Source organism: Oryzias latipes, chromosome 16 (assembly GCF_053564925.1).
Source record: "Oryzias latipes strain Hd-rR chromosome 16, Olatipes_Hd-rR_3.1".
Lineage (NCBI taxonomy): Eukaryota > Metazoa > Chordata > Actinopteri > Beloniformes > Adrianichthyidae > Oryzias > Oryzias latipes.
This window is the reverse complement of record NC_136252.1, coordinates 30,264,475-30,278,003: the sequence shown is the minus strand read 5'-3', so window position 1 is coordinate 30,278,003 and position 13,529 is coordinate 30,264,475.

Here is a 13,529-nt window from a genome sequence, read left to right as displayed (position 1 = left end):
ATGCCTGCAATAATTTTTTTGGGGGGGCGGGGGGCGAAATTTTACCTGGCGTGGCAATGGTGCTGTCAGTGAGGTCACAGGTACAGTGCATTTCCCACAAACTCTTAAACAAAGGAAGAACATGAAGCTTAGTTCGGACATAAATCAAAAGGTGAGTTATGACCTTCTCCAGGGTTTCCTGAATCCCTGGTTTCCAAATAAAACAAAAAAAAATGTTTTGTACATCACCACAAAAATCGATCAATTTTTCACCAGCTTCAAGCTACCAAAAGAAAGTTAATGTGGCTGGGGCTTTTTACCTGGACCATGGCAGCAATGTTGACCCAAAGGCTCACTCAAGGTCATTTTCAGACACTAAACTGCATCTTACACATGCAGGATCGTTGCAATCCAAAGATGAGTCATGTCGCAGTTTTCAACCTGGACTGCTTGAGGGCCTAGTGGGTAAACGTGAGTTAAATGCCGCAAAATATTTACAAGGAATGACCAGCATGGAGCCAGCAGATGGAGCCAAAGACTATGAAAAACACTATGAGAACCAGCTAAACTAAAGGAAAAGGTCATAAAAGCTGTATCAAATTTAGTTACCATTCTGAATAAACTTAAACATGAAAGTAAAAAAAAAAAAGTCTCTGTATCTATATGTATTCAATTTATCTGTGGGAACCTTTAATGGTATATTTAACATCCTAGCTGCAGGAAGGACAGGTTTCGCTGCAATACATTGTCTCAGACACTGGACATGTCATTGTATTTATTGAATTTTAGTGTCATTTATCATCTGTTTTATTATTATATGTTAGTTTTTTAGATATAGTAGCAAATACATTTCCCTATTGTCGGATTAATATTCTATTCTATTTTACATAAATATGCTAGGTTTTTTTTTCCAAATGGAGAAGAAAATTGAGTTTTTACCAGAGAGGAATGGTAATTGATTTGTAAAAAAAAAAAAAACACAAATTAGAAACTGTCAGGGTTATGACTTTTTCCTTAATAAAGAAAGGAACCACACATGGGATGAGAATTTTTGCAAGACTTCTGCAGAAGGAGAATCGGTCTGTCACAGCGTGAACCGTCACAGAGGAGTTCTGCCTTCCTAGTGCATGGAGCCTCTCTTTATTGAAAACTGAAGGTTGCAGACATGAATGTGGTTCATTTAATCAGGAACAACAGGAACATCATATTCTTGTAAAATCAGAACTTTTCAGGTCATTGTTTTCTTACTGAAAGATAGAACTGAGACAATCATATAATGGTGATTATAGCATGTAAGTAAATGATAATTACATAACTTCAACAGAAACCTTTTGTTGAGAACACAGGTGGCAGAAAGAGCAGGTGTAAGTATTGCTGACAATGGTACAGATCACAGAAGAAAGCTGTGAGATACCGGACAGTCAATGACAAGATTATTGTGGGAATTGAACCAAAATTCTTGGTTTCTGGTTCTGCCAGTAAATCATTTGGGGTCAGACTAGACCACCGGCTGAAAAACAAACCTCCTGTTGGAACTCTGAACACATGGATCGTCAAGAATTGAGTTGGGGGGGTGGTTTATTTTTTGTGTTTTAATACATTAACCGAATATTAACAGAACTGAGTGGAGTATGAGTTTTGTTTGACCAAGTCCAATTTCTGTTAAATCAAATTAGATTAGCGGTTACAAATGTGCGTATGTGAGTGTTTGTCTCACAACCTGTTGTGAGGGATTTGACCATCACCTCCTGTTTGCTTGACAAACTTTGTATCTGCAGGTTGGGGAGGAGGCATCATTAAGTCCTGGTCCATCTAGAACTGTTAGCAGTCCACTCATGCATGTACAAGTGCGACTGGTAAGCAATGTGCCGGCTTATTGGAAGTGAGAGTGGAGGGGAAATTCAATATCCTGGTTGCACGTTTGGGGGCCCAGTTCAGGGAAAGTGTTTGAACAATCACATACAAAGGTGTACACTTTGATATTCTCAGTGCAATAAAGTCATATTTATGGAAATTGTTAAATTCAGTCAACCATGGCCCCTTTGCTGTAAACATGATAGTGTGCATGTGCAGATGATGGAGCAACGGCTTCCAGACTTAAATCCTGTAGAGTTAATTTGAGATGAACAGAGAAAAGTGACAGTAAAGCAAATGTCCACAAAACGAATGGGGACTTCTGCAAAACACTTGATTCTTGAAAATCCTTGGTTTACTACAATTAAAACGATGAAACAAAGGTGTAAAACCAGGTAATACTAATATGGGTCTAACATTTTATATTTACTTATGATCATAAATACTAGCACAACTCTACTTGACTTTTGGAAAGTTGCAGTTTTCAAACGGCAAACCAAAAAGTAAAAGCAAGTTTTCAAAATTCCAATTCATTTTTAGGAGGGCATCTGCCTGTTTGCTTACGAGTTGAGCTCGTGTGGAGGGGCAGACTGTGTACCGATCCAGTTACCCATTGACAGACTGATTGGGTCATTTTGTATCAGGTTGATTCTTTTGTTCAAAGAAAAATGTTTTTTTCCTGTTTCAGAAGCTCAGACAATAAACGTAACTCCCCCCCCAGAAAAAAAAAAAAAAAGGATCTCCAGTACGAGCTCAGAAATTCAATAAAAACTGGAAGTTTATGTTTGCTTGGAAACAAGGGGTTAGTCACTCCAATTTTATAAAACTTGTAGGCATCAGGGAGTGAGCACAGACCATCCTGTGCAGCACTTTACTAGAAAATTATTACATTTTTCCTTTTTCTGTGGAGGATTTTCTTCCTATGGACACAACCGTTTTTGGTGTAAAAACAATAATAATATATTTCAATTCATTTGCGTGTTAAAAAGTCAAAATATTTGAACTTGATTAGTTTTTGGTGAAACAAAGTTGTGACTCCCGTGTCCTGGCTATCAGATGATTCCTAAAGTTCTCTAACAAGGAGTGAAAGAGAGTTATCAGTCCATCTCTGCTGTTTGCCCAGTTTCTCCAGTGAAAGATGGACTTGGACAAGCAGCGATAGGACTCTGGTCAATGTTTACCTCTCACCTTTCTTATCAAGCTGGAAGTTTATTCTTCACCCAGACATAAAGCCCCCTGCCTCTCCCCTCACTGTTCCCCGTTTCCTCTTTCTGAAACATCAGGCTGTTGAGTAACGGACCCACTAGGACACAAAGTCAGAAGTACCGGTAATAAGCCGCAAAAGCCTAAAACGTTGATGACATTATGTTTCACTCTGCAGCAGGTGGAGCTCAGACTGCGTGTCTGAGCTTTGTGCTCACTGCTACTGACCTTTGTCAGAGGGGTCAACCTTAATCCAAAATGTAACCAAGACCGACTGTGTGCTTCTTATCTATCTTTTTCTCTCCAACTGGCAACTCCTCCCTCATTTGTTTCCTTCCAAAGCAGGTGTTGCTGCTTAGTCAAGAAAATCCACATTTAAACACAGAAAACTAAACATACATTTTATGTTAGTTCAGTGCTTAAGTGGGTTTTCTGCACATACTGAAAGAATGTGAAGCAGACATACAGTATTTGTTCAGAAACAGTTTGACCAGGTTGTCACGAAGTCATGATGTTATGAAATGAAACAAAGAAAAATAGAGTTTTTCTCCATTTTTCTTTAGTAAATACATTTGTCCTAAATCTGCTATACACCTTTTTGGACAAAACCTAAACAGCTTCATGTTATTGTAATCATATTTATGACTAATATCAATCCCCAATGAATCCAGCATGTGTTAGCTTTTCTATTTGTCTAAGTTCAACTTCATAGCAACTTTTTGTGTTTTCCTGTATGAAACAATTTGATGTAAAAATCTAAACAAAAACAGTTGAAACAAAACAACAATTCATATCATAAGGGTAAAAAAAGAAAAAGATGTGCGAAAAGTTAAGAACTTTATTTAAAAAAAATTATTTCCTCCTTCTTTTTAAAGTTTAGATTCTTTTTGAAACAAGTATATAGTTATAATTTTATAACAGCACATTGTGTGTTTATATGCATGAAAACAGGACATTCAAACCCCCCCCTCAAAAAAAAAAAAGCATACATAGGAAGTTATGATATAAACTGATCTGTGTGACAGACAGCAAGAAAATATAACAGGAGGCCTGTTTAAAGTTGAAAAAAATTATTTCAAAAAGAAAAAAAAAAGAAAAATGGTCTGACCAAAAATTCTAATTTTAAGAAAATGGTATGTTGCTATTGAGAAAACTTTCTTGATAGGATCATTTTGGTAGAAAGTTAGCCAATTATACTTGAAAAAGTTTTTTTTATTTATTTAGATTAATTTGCAATGAATTCTAGCTCACTTTGTGCCTACCTACCAATATAAAATAGTCTAAAATGTGCAAAAAAAAATGTGGTTTTAATGTCATGAACTTTTATTGACTGACACATTTTCAGATTTAAGTGAAAACCAAAAAAAACTTTACTAACTAAACTCCACCCTGAAGAAATAAAAGTCATGGGCAGGTTTGGTGTCCTTTCACATGATTGCATTACTTTAGTCAGTAGTGCATGACTCTTCCAGTATTGTGCATACCTGTAACTATAACAAACCTACGCTTTGCCTCATGCAAAAGTCAGAAACAAAAGGTTGCCGTTCAACTGCAGACAGAGAGTCCGCCTGCAGAGCAAACACACATGTAAATGGTTCTGACTAATGGCTCATCAAAGTCCCACTCAAAGCCCAGATAGCACATGTCCAACCAAAGAGAGAAACTATGCTTTTCAAACTGTACAGGCACCACCTCCACATGCGGTTCTAACCCAGTGATTCACATTCAAATAGTTGTGAAATAGGCGAGAGTTGTAATTTTAAACATAAAGCATTAAGAAGACAGGTGATTTCGGAGTGAACATTTACCAGAAACAAAGATACAATTTGTCATAGGTTGTAAAATGAAACAAAGAGAAATAATAGTCAAGCCACTTTCCAGTCTGACTCAAACAGGTTTGATTCTTTGTACTTACCTAGTCATTGTGTTAAATCACAGTCTGGTGAATGTCAAAGAAGAATCAGAATGAGAAGGAAAAGTGATGTAAGTGACTCTGTACATGGTGGGCTTTTATGAACTAGTTTTGTGAATTTTAAGGCAAACCTATATAGTTTTTTCCCCTGTTAAGTGGAAAAACGCTGTTTTACTTTCCAAATGAACAATATGTTTCTATTGACCTTGCAAAGACCCACAGAAGACAAATAGTCAACCTGTTTCCAGCAGCAACACCCTGATCCACACGTTTCAATGCCTTCATACCAGCCTGATGTTGTCAGGCTTCAAGCACTAGCTCTGCTGGGGTGACTGAGAGTTCATTTCAGGCTTTTTACTATCATATGTGTGCACGAAATGTGGACTTGAAACTCAAAACACAGAAGCTGAAGAAGTTTTTCACTTAAAACAGCTGAAACGTGTGAGGTTTATCAGTTAGAGATGAGCCGCTGAAGCATCCCACTCTCTGTCATCATGGTGACCGGTCACCGCAGCTCTTGAGCGGGGCAGGGTAAGGACACCAATACCCCTGGGGGAAGAGGTTTTTGTGTGTTTGTGTTCAGCAGAGATGATTTTCGGGGAGGGGTGTCCTTAAAGACTGATGGTGGCTGTCAACCCACTCCAGCCCTTGCAACCTCTGTTCGAGACCTACGCTGCCTCGAACCCAAGCACACGCTCCACATTACTGTGTATTATCAGGAATGGAGGCCATCCTGATGATGATCTTTGACCCCTAGAAAGGGGATCCGGGCAAAGGAAGTTGAGAGGAAAGGTGAAAAGGGGAAATGGAGGGTAAGTGGACGCCAGGCGCCACATTATGCCTCATGTCAATCAAACGGACACCCAAAGATGCTCCGCCCCACAGCAACATGGGATCATTCATTGAAAGTCACCGAGCACAAACTGGTGCTTCAAGAAGCACCCCAGAGGTCAGAGGTCATGGTCCGTCATTAGCCTCAGCTCCAAAATTCAGTTGAGCATGACGTTATTAAATTATTTTTTTTTCAGTTAAGTCGGCCTGGAAGAGTGCCGTTTACGGACACAAGATCAAATTTTAAAGTTTTCAAGAACATAAAGTTTGGAACAAAGCTGAAAAACTGCTGATAAAAGCAAAAACAAGTGACACAGCCAGAAAAAAAATCACAATGATGCTAAAATGTGTGATTTTTTAGCTGAAGAAACTGTCTTGATAGAAAATGGCGGTCCTGATAATTCTGTTACACAATTACATTGCAAAATAGAGACGACAGCAGGCAGAGAAATTATTAGACGAGGTTTAAAGTAGGATCTGCTGAAATGTCAAATAGTCGCTTGCACAGACTGCCTGTGGAGAGAGCAGCAAAAATCAAAACTCAACACCAAAAAAGAGTCAAAATAGTCTTGAAACCTGTACAGGGGAGCTGCTGTGGAGCCTTGGTCACCTGCGATTGACTGCTATTGGGTTTAAGCCACCCCCGCCACTCTTACCCTGACCACTTGGTGTGGGGTTTTATTGCAGCTCCAGCTGGGTCAAGGCTGGGTCGCCGCTGAAGCCCTAATGACTTCCTCCTAATAAAGACGTAATTTATGAATTCAGCGCTTGGCCCCTGACCAGCAGGTAACCCCGACACCCGGGCGGAGAGAAGAAAGACGCCAAAGCTGAAACGATGAGCAATCACTTCAAAAATTGATGCAAAATCTTTATTGATCAGACAACTGAACTGAGGTGCAGCACCGTCATGAAATGAAGCAGATGATCAGTGTTTTGAAAGACCCACTCTGAAAAAAATTGTTTCTTTTTGGTGTTTGTAAAATGTTTTGTGGCATTTTTCTGATGATTTAGGACATAAGAAAATTAAGATTAAAACTATTTTTCTGAACTGCTTTTCTGAATGAGCAGCAGACGAAAAAATGCAGTTGGAAAAACCTTTTAGCTGTGACTTAGAAACTATAATCAACGTGCCACTAACTCCCTACTCTGCTTCATTGTAACCCTCGTGCTATCCTAGACACTTTAACATTGAGAGTTGGGTCATCTAGACCCACTAGACAGTGCTCTGAACCTTTTTTCTTCAATGATTTGTGATCTTCACGGTTGTCCATGGATTACATGAAATCTTTCCACCGTTATCCACCTTTGTCATGGTAGAGAGAACACGTCAATGTAAGGGTGGGGTCATCTAAGATAGCACAAGGGTTAATGCATCAACTTGTAGATGACTAGATCCAAGTACGTCTTCGTCTTCCTCATCTGAGCTGACCTCTAGCTCAAACTGTATGGTTGGATAGCTCCAATAATGTTTGCTATGTTATGTTGGCGGTGTGAGGGGGCTGTTAGCTAGTGGGACAGCGTGTAAACAGTTGGATGATGGGAAATGGGGGATTACTTAATGCTAACAGTTCCGTCCACAACTCAGAGGTGACATACTGATTCACAACAACAAAATCATAACTAAAAGACCACTGGGAACACTTGAAAATAGATCAAAAGATGATCAAAATGGGACTTCAAACTCAGCCTTATGTTAGACATTATACCAAACTTAATGGCATCCAATTGCAATGAGGCTGACCGACAACTTCCAGCATTGATGGATTATAAATCTAAACATCCATGACCAGTTCTGATCATCAGCTTGGAGATGCATCATAATTCCCAGACCAAACTAATATCCTCTTCTGCTTTGTAAACAGTTGAGTCTTCAGGGTCGTATACAGTATACACAGTATACTAACTTATGCAATGTTTTCATTGATGACTTTGTCTTGTTTGCAAAAGATGTACCTTTATTAAAAAAGCGCTTGAGATATTTCTTTAAGAAAAAATACAAAACATGAAAAGAAATGTACGACAAGGGAGTATGAACTGTGATCCAGAGGAGCATTATCCTAAAGAGCGGCGTTCAGCGAGGTACCACCTCCGCTGGCTGATAATTCATCAGAGCCACAAGCTGCCGACAGCCTCGCCTGAAAGCTGCAATGTCTTCAAGTGTGTTTCAGCAACATACTTGGAATCCATGATTCACTGAAAACAAGTGCAGAAAATTCAGTGAAATGGTTTTACAGGAAGGATTATGTGACATCATAATGCGAGAAAACACTCCCCCATCAGTACCACCCACACATGCATGTCACAGTGCTGAGTGTAAGTTCTTACCCTTAACATACATGTATGTGAATACCTGCAGGACCACCGGCTTTGAATCTATCCATCCATCCATCCATCCATCCATCCATCCGAACGTTGAAAGTTAGACCAAAGGGCAGGAGGTGCCACACCCTAATTGTTGATTACTGCACGAGCTTCATTTAACAAAGACTTTGACATGATTTGTATATAGACAGCTATCCATTTTAAAGATACATCTAAAAAGCAAAGTTTTTAAATGTATTTGACTGAGCAGTCATCCACTAAATACCAGAAGGATCGCATTCACACCAGAAAAGGAACGACAGACTCCATAAATCCAGACATAAATAGTCAAAAAAGTTTCAAATGACCCTAAATTATTTTAAATTATTTCTGCTGAAAAAGGAGCAACAAAATATTAGATAATGGTTCACAGGAGTCATACTCTTTAACATCTAAAGACTACAGAAGCCAAAGCAATCAATTCGTCACATTTTACATTTCTGTTACTTTAAAACATCTTTAAACCTCACAAATTGTTCAAAAACACCACTTTAACCCTTGTGCTATCATATGACCCCACCCTTACATTGACGTGTTCTCCCTACCATGACAAAGGTGGATAAAGGTGAAGAGGATTTTAGGTAATCCATGGACACCAGTGAAGATCACAAATCATTGAAAAAAAACGGATTCAGCGTACTGTCTAGTGGGTCTAGATGACCCAACTCTCAATGTTAAAGTGCCTAGGATAGCACAAGTGTTAAAAGTATGTCATTTGAAAACATTTGAACTAAATGTCTTCTGGTCTTCTGGCCACTAGATGGAGACAAATTCCCAAAAAAACGGCCGACTTTGCTTACACTGAAGCATCGGTCTGCATTCCAGTAGATTGACAGAACATGCTGCTTCATCCTGAATAGGATGTTTAAACTAACTAACAGATTACTGCTGAATCCATGTAAGCGTTATATTCTGCAGCTAGAAAAGCCTAATCAAAATATTAATGTGGTAATTTATATTTCCTTTATATTTATATTTCCTAACAATTTTTTTTGTGTGTAAACCATTGAAGCAAAAACAAAAATATAACGAGACTCGAGAAAGAGAAGGAAACGAAGTTTATAACAAAAGAGAAAGGGAGAACAACTGAGGAAGAGTTGAACAATACACATGATGAAAACAAGTGAGGACGTGGAAATGGAGAGGCAAGAAACAGGAAAAAATGAGTGAAAAAGAGGGGGAGTGAAGGGAGGAAAAAAAGAAAGAAAAAAAGATAAAAGTAAAGGAGGAAGAGAGAAGGGAGAAAGAAGGAAGAGAGGGGGACAGCATCTGTTTCCTGTCTGGAGTCCAGCTGGAGGTGGAACAAACGACAAAAGAAGAAGAGGAGGAGGAGAAGGAGGAAGTACTGGCCAGGCCTGAGAACCTGTTTCACACACACGTGCAGGCTTCCTCGGGGAAAGAAATGACTCCAACTTCCTCCTCCCTGTTTTTATTTAGTTCATTCATTCATAATAGTATTAAATAAAAGATAAAACTCCTGATAGGTGAAGAGCCATTTCACAATTAACAAAAAAATAGGCACTATATCTTGGAAAGTGCAATCATGTGTCCCTTTACTGAGTCAAAAAATCCTGCACTTTTCTTTGGAGAGTAATAAAGCGTTGTTTCCTGAGAAATTTCCATCCATGAACCATAAACAAAGATTTACCCACAAAAGTAAAAGATTAAGCTCCTCTGCCAACCCTCCCATGAGTGGACTTTCCATCTGCAGCAACCCACTTCTTTGTAATGCTTAGAATGTTTTTTAAAAATCCCAATCTCCGACTGGAGGAGCAAATGAGCATTTCATTGTTGTTAACACAATCCCAAAACTGCACAAATCACTTTTGAAGTTGCTAAAAGAGGCATTTATCCTACAAGAACCACTCTGCTGCAAACTCTGGTTTGCAAAACTCACAACTCCTGGCAGGATGTTCTCTGGTAGAAAAAGGGGGGAATTGGCTGTATTTTAAAGCCAAAGGATTTGGGCAATTTGCAGTCACTGAGCTGCTCCTTAACTCATTAAAAACAAAGTAAAACATGGAGTCAGTGGACCGACCACTAACTATTGGCAGAAACTCAACCAGGCTTCCAAAACAGCAACAAAAAATGAAAACAGCTTTTCAGTGGCTCAGTTAAAATCTAAACCCCGTAGAGAGACAAACTTATGGCCAAAATCATACGTAAGTCTTTATTAAAATTTTGGCAAAAAGGCAGCTTAATCACACATCCGCTGTTTTTCAAACAGTTTTTTTATCTTCTGATTCACAACTATTTATTTGAATGAAGAAATACTCAGAAATACAACTTTGAGCTTCGTTTCCTTCACGTTTTCCATTATCAGCAGAAAATGTGTAACCTACAAAGAAAATTTTCAAAAACAATTTAAAGTACTTAAACTTTAAAAGGATGCAAGACTTTCTCATTGCCAAAATTCAGAACAAAAAAGGAAATATGTTTTTCAGTTCAAGGAATCAGGATATGGAGCAATCAAAAACAATCAACTAAAGAAACCAAAACACAAATAGTCTTTTAAAAAAATTGTTTAAAAAGATTTGTCAAAATAAGAAATTCAAACAAATTGTTGCTTAATTCAAGGTACCCAATTTAAGTAAAAAGACATGAACCTGCACTGTCTGTGTAACTTAAAAAAAACAATGTTTCTTTCTTTCCATGTTTCTAAGTACGTATGTAAAAGGGACAGAAAAGTAAGTTTTTTTCTCTGTGTTCTCTGTGTTGTTTCTTTTGTTTTATGGGAATGTAAATACAATAAATTAAGAAAATGTTATAAACCACAAAAAACATGACTTTCATCAGAGCGGGTCTTTAAATCTGAAAAAAAAAACTAATAGTTTTATGAAAACACAATAACTTTTTTGTGAATGAGAAGTAAAGAGATTCCCTAATGTAAATGGAGGTGAGATTTATTTATTTTCTAATTGCATCTGTGATGGCATGAGTGTATCTTTCAAAGTGGCTGGGAGGTGTTTAAGTCCTAGTATTGTCACAAAACTGAGCGTGGCGAAAATGCGTCCTCCGTGATGGACCCATATACCTTTAGGGAGCAGTGAGCTGCTGTCCCAGCCGCGCTCGGGAACCGTTTTGTTTGTTCCTCTCACACACTTTTCTTCCTGGTCCTGGCCAGATTTAGACTTCCTGCGCTGAGCTATTCTCAGAACACTCACTCTCTCCCTATGACACACACATAAACCCACGAGTATGCATGTATGCTTCCATAGGTGTGTGTCTTTCAGTGATTTATTTTATAAGTGGTCATCAAACAGTAGTACGTCTGGATTTGGAAGACAGAGTAAATATTGCAGCTCAAAGCATGGAAGACTTTTTTTACTCAAAGCCTTGACAGTCCAAGTGTTGTTTCTTTTGGCCTTCCTGTTTACCATCATGCATTCAGGTCCTCCCAGGGATGAACGTACAACCCAAAAATCTGTTTTTGGCGATGCACCAACTCAAAGTTCAAACCAACATCATTTTACAACCCCATTATGTTACAAATATTTTGACATTTCATTTTTTTATTTTTTTGTTATACATTTGAAAGCACAAAAAATTTCTGAAGCCTCTTTTTTATCTTCACAGTCCATCAGCTGCCTCAGTTTGCTCACACAAAACGTGAATTTTTGTCGTCTTGTAATTGTGGAAAGTTGGGCCACATTTTTATGAAGTTTTTGACTTGTTTTTCCCTGAGCTGATTGAATAAATTCACGATAACCTTTTAACCTTTATTCCAAGTCCGATTTTTTTCAAAGTCCAATCATTTTAATCCACTGGCCAAAAATCAAGGGAAGACACTCAGTTTTAAGGTTTTAGAAAGTATTCACCAATACAAAAGACCATAAAACCCCCAAACGATATTAATGCTAACATACTGAAAAATCAGAAACATTTCCTGGAGCTTTAAACCTCATTACTTCAAACTAGGGAACTGAACAGTGTTCGTCTTGAAAAGAAATATGATGCAAATTCCCAGTTTCTTTTTAAAAGCGCTCTGAGACAAAACCTGAGCAAATTATGGGCAAGAAAGATCTAAAACAAACCACTCTCTGATTGTCTGATGTCCTCATTTGTAACAGTGAGGCGGCTCATGAGAAGGGCGCACTTATCGCTTGAACAGCCCCAACAGGGTCCTTGCAGGATTTGAGGAGTTGAAAAAATTGAAAACACTCACAACCTGTCAGTCAGAGCATGGCATTAAGATGTGCAAGATTAACATTATTGCTCTTCGGGCTCACCAAGCAGTCTACTGCTTAGCAATGTCCTTGCGGCGACCTGCATGGCTGGTACAGGTTTTCCCATTTTTCGCCCACAAGGAGGCCGAATGCCCCCTTAAGGGCAGCTGTGACTAAAGCCAAAGTAAATGTGAGAGATGACAATCAATGCAGGCTGTCTCGCCACTAATGTCTTCTGGTGAAAATTGATATTCCATGAAAAATAAATAAATAAAAAAAGCTAAAAATATTCTCTACAGGGATCACTGTGTGAGTGTTCTGTGTCTTCAAATTGCAAACATGGGTTCCTCTGATTTCAGCTGCATTAAACGGAATTAAAAAACATTAGAACTCCATTCAGCAACCTCGACCTAACCTTTTGTTTGGTCTTCTCAGACTTCCCCCAGCAAAAGGAGCCCATGGGGAAAGCAAGTTAGAAGTCAAAAAAAAAAAACCATTAAAAGGAAAATGATAAGTTTTTCTTTGCACTCTTCTACTCAGAATCAAACCAAATATCAGAGCACGCTTTGACATTTCAAATCAGGTCCATGACAGACTAAAAAAAAAGACGTGTTATGTGCATTGAGCTGCAGTCTTGTAAAAATCTGAGCACAGTTTGTGTGGAAATGTTGTCCACATAACAAGTTACCATTCATCTGCCTTTGATACTTTATAGAAGAATTGTGAGAAAAGTAAATACCTACTGAAAGCCAATACTATGTCATACAAAATTTTAAATGATACATGTTTTAGAAGTTAGTGCACTTTTTAAACAAACTTAAGTAACTCAAGTTGGAAAGACACCAGACAACAGATGATTTAAAAAAAATAAAATAAAAAACACCACAATCAAATATTTTGGCATTCGTGGAGCAGCAGGCACTTGATAAGCAAATTTTGTTTTAAGGGGATGGATTTGAGAACTTCCACCCACGCATGAGAGCTATAAGAAAAGAAAACAGAAAATATTCCAAACGTACAATTAAAAAAACACTTTATCTGATGTGCTGAAGATCCATTTGTGTCTTTTTTAGGTCTGCAACTGGCTAATGTGGGTGGGGGTATCAGTCATCATTGTCCGTAGAGACGGTAATTACTTTTGGGGATGTTTGTGTGTCTGCAGGATCTTTCAGCGACAAAACATGAAACCACAACAAAAAGGCCACGCAGCTCCTGCTCCGCTG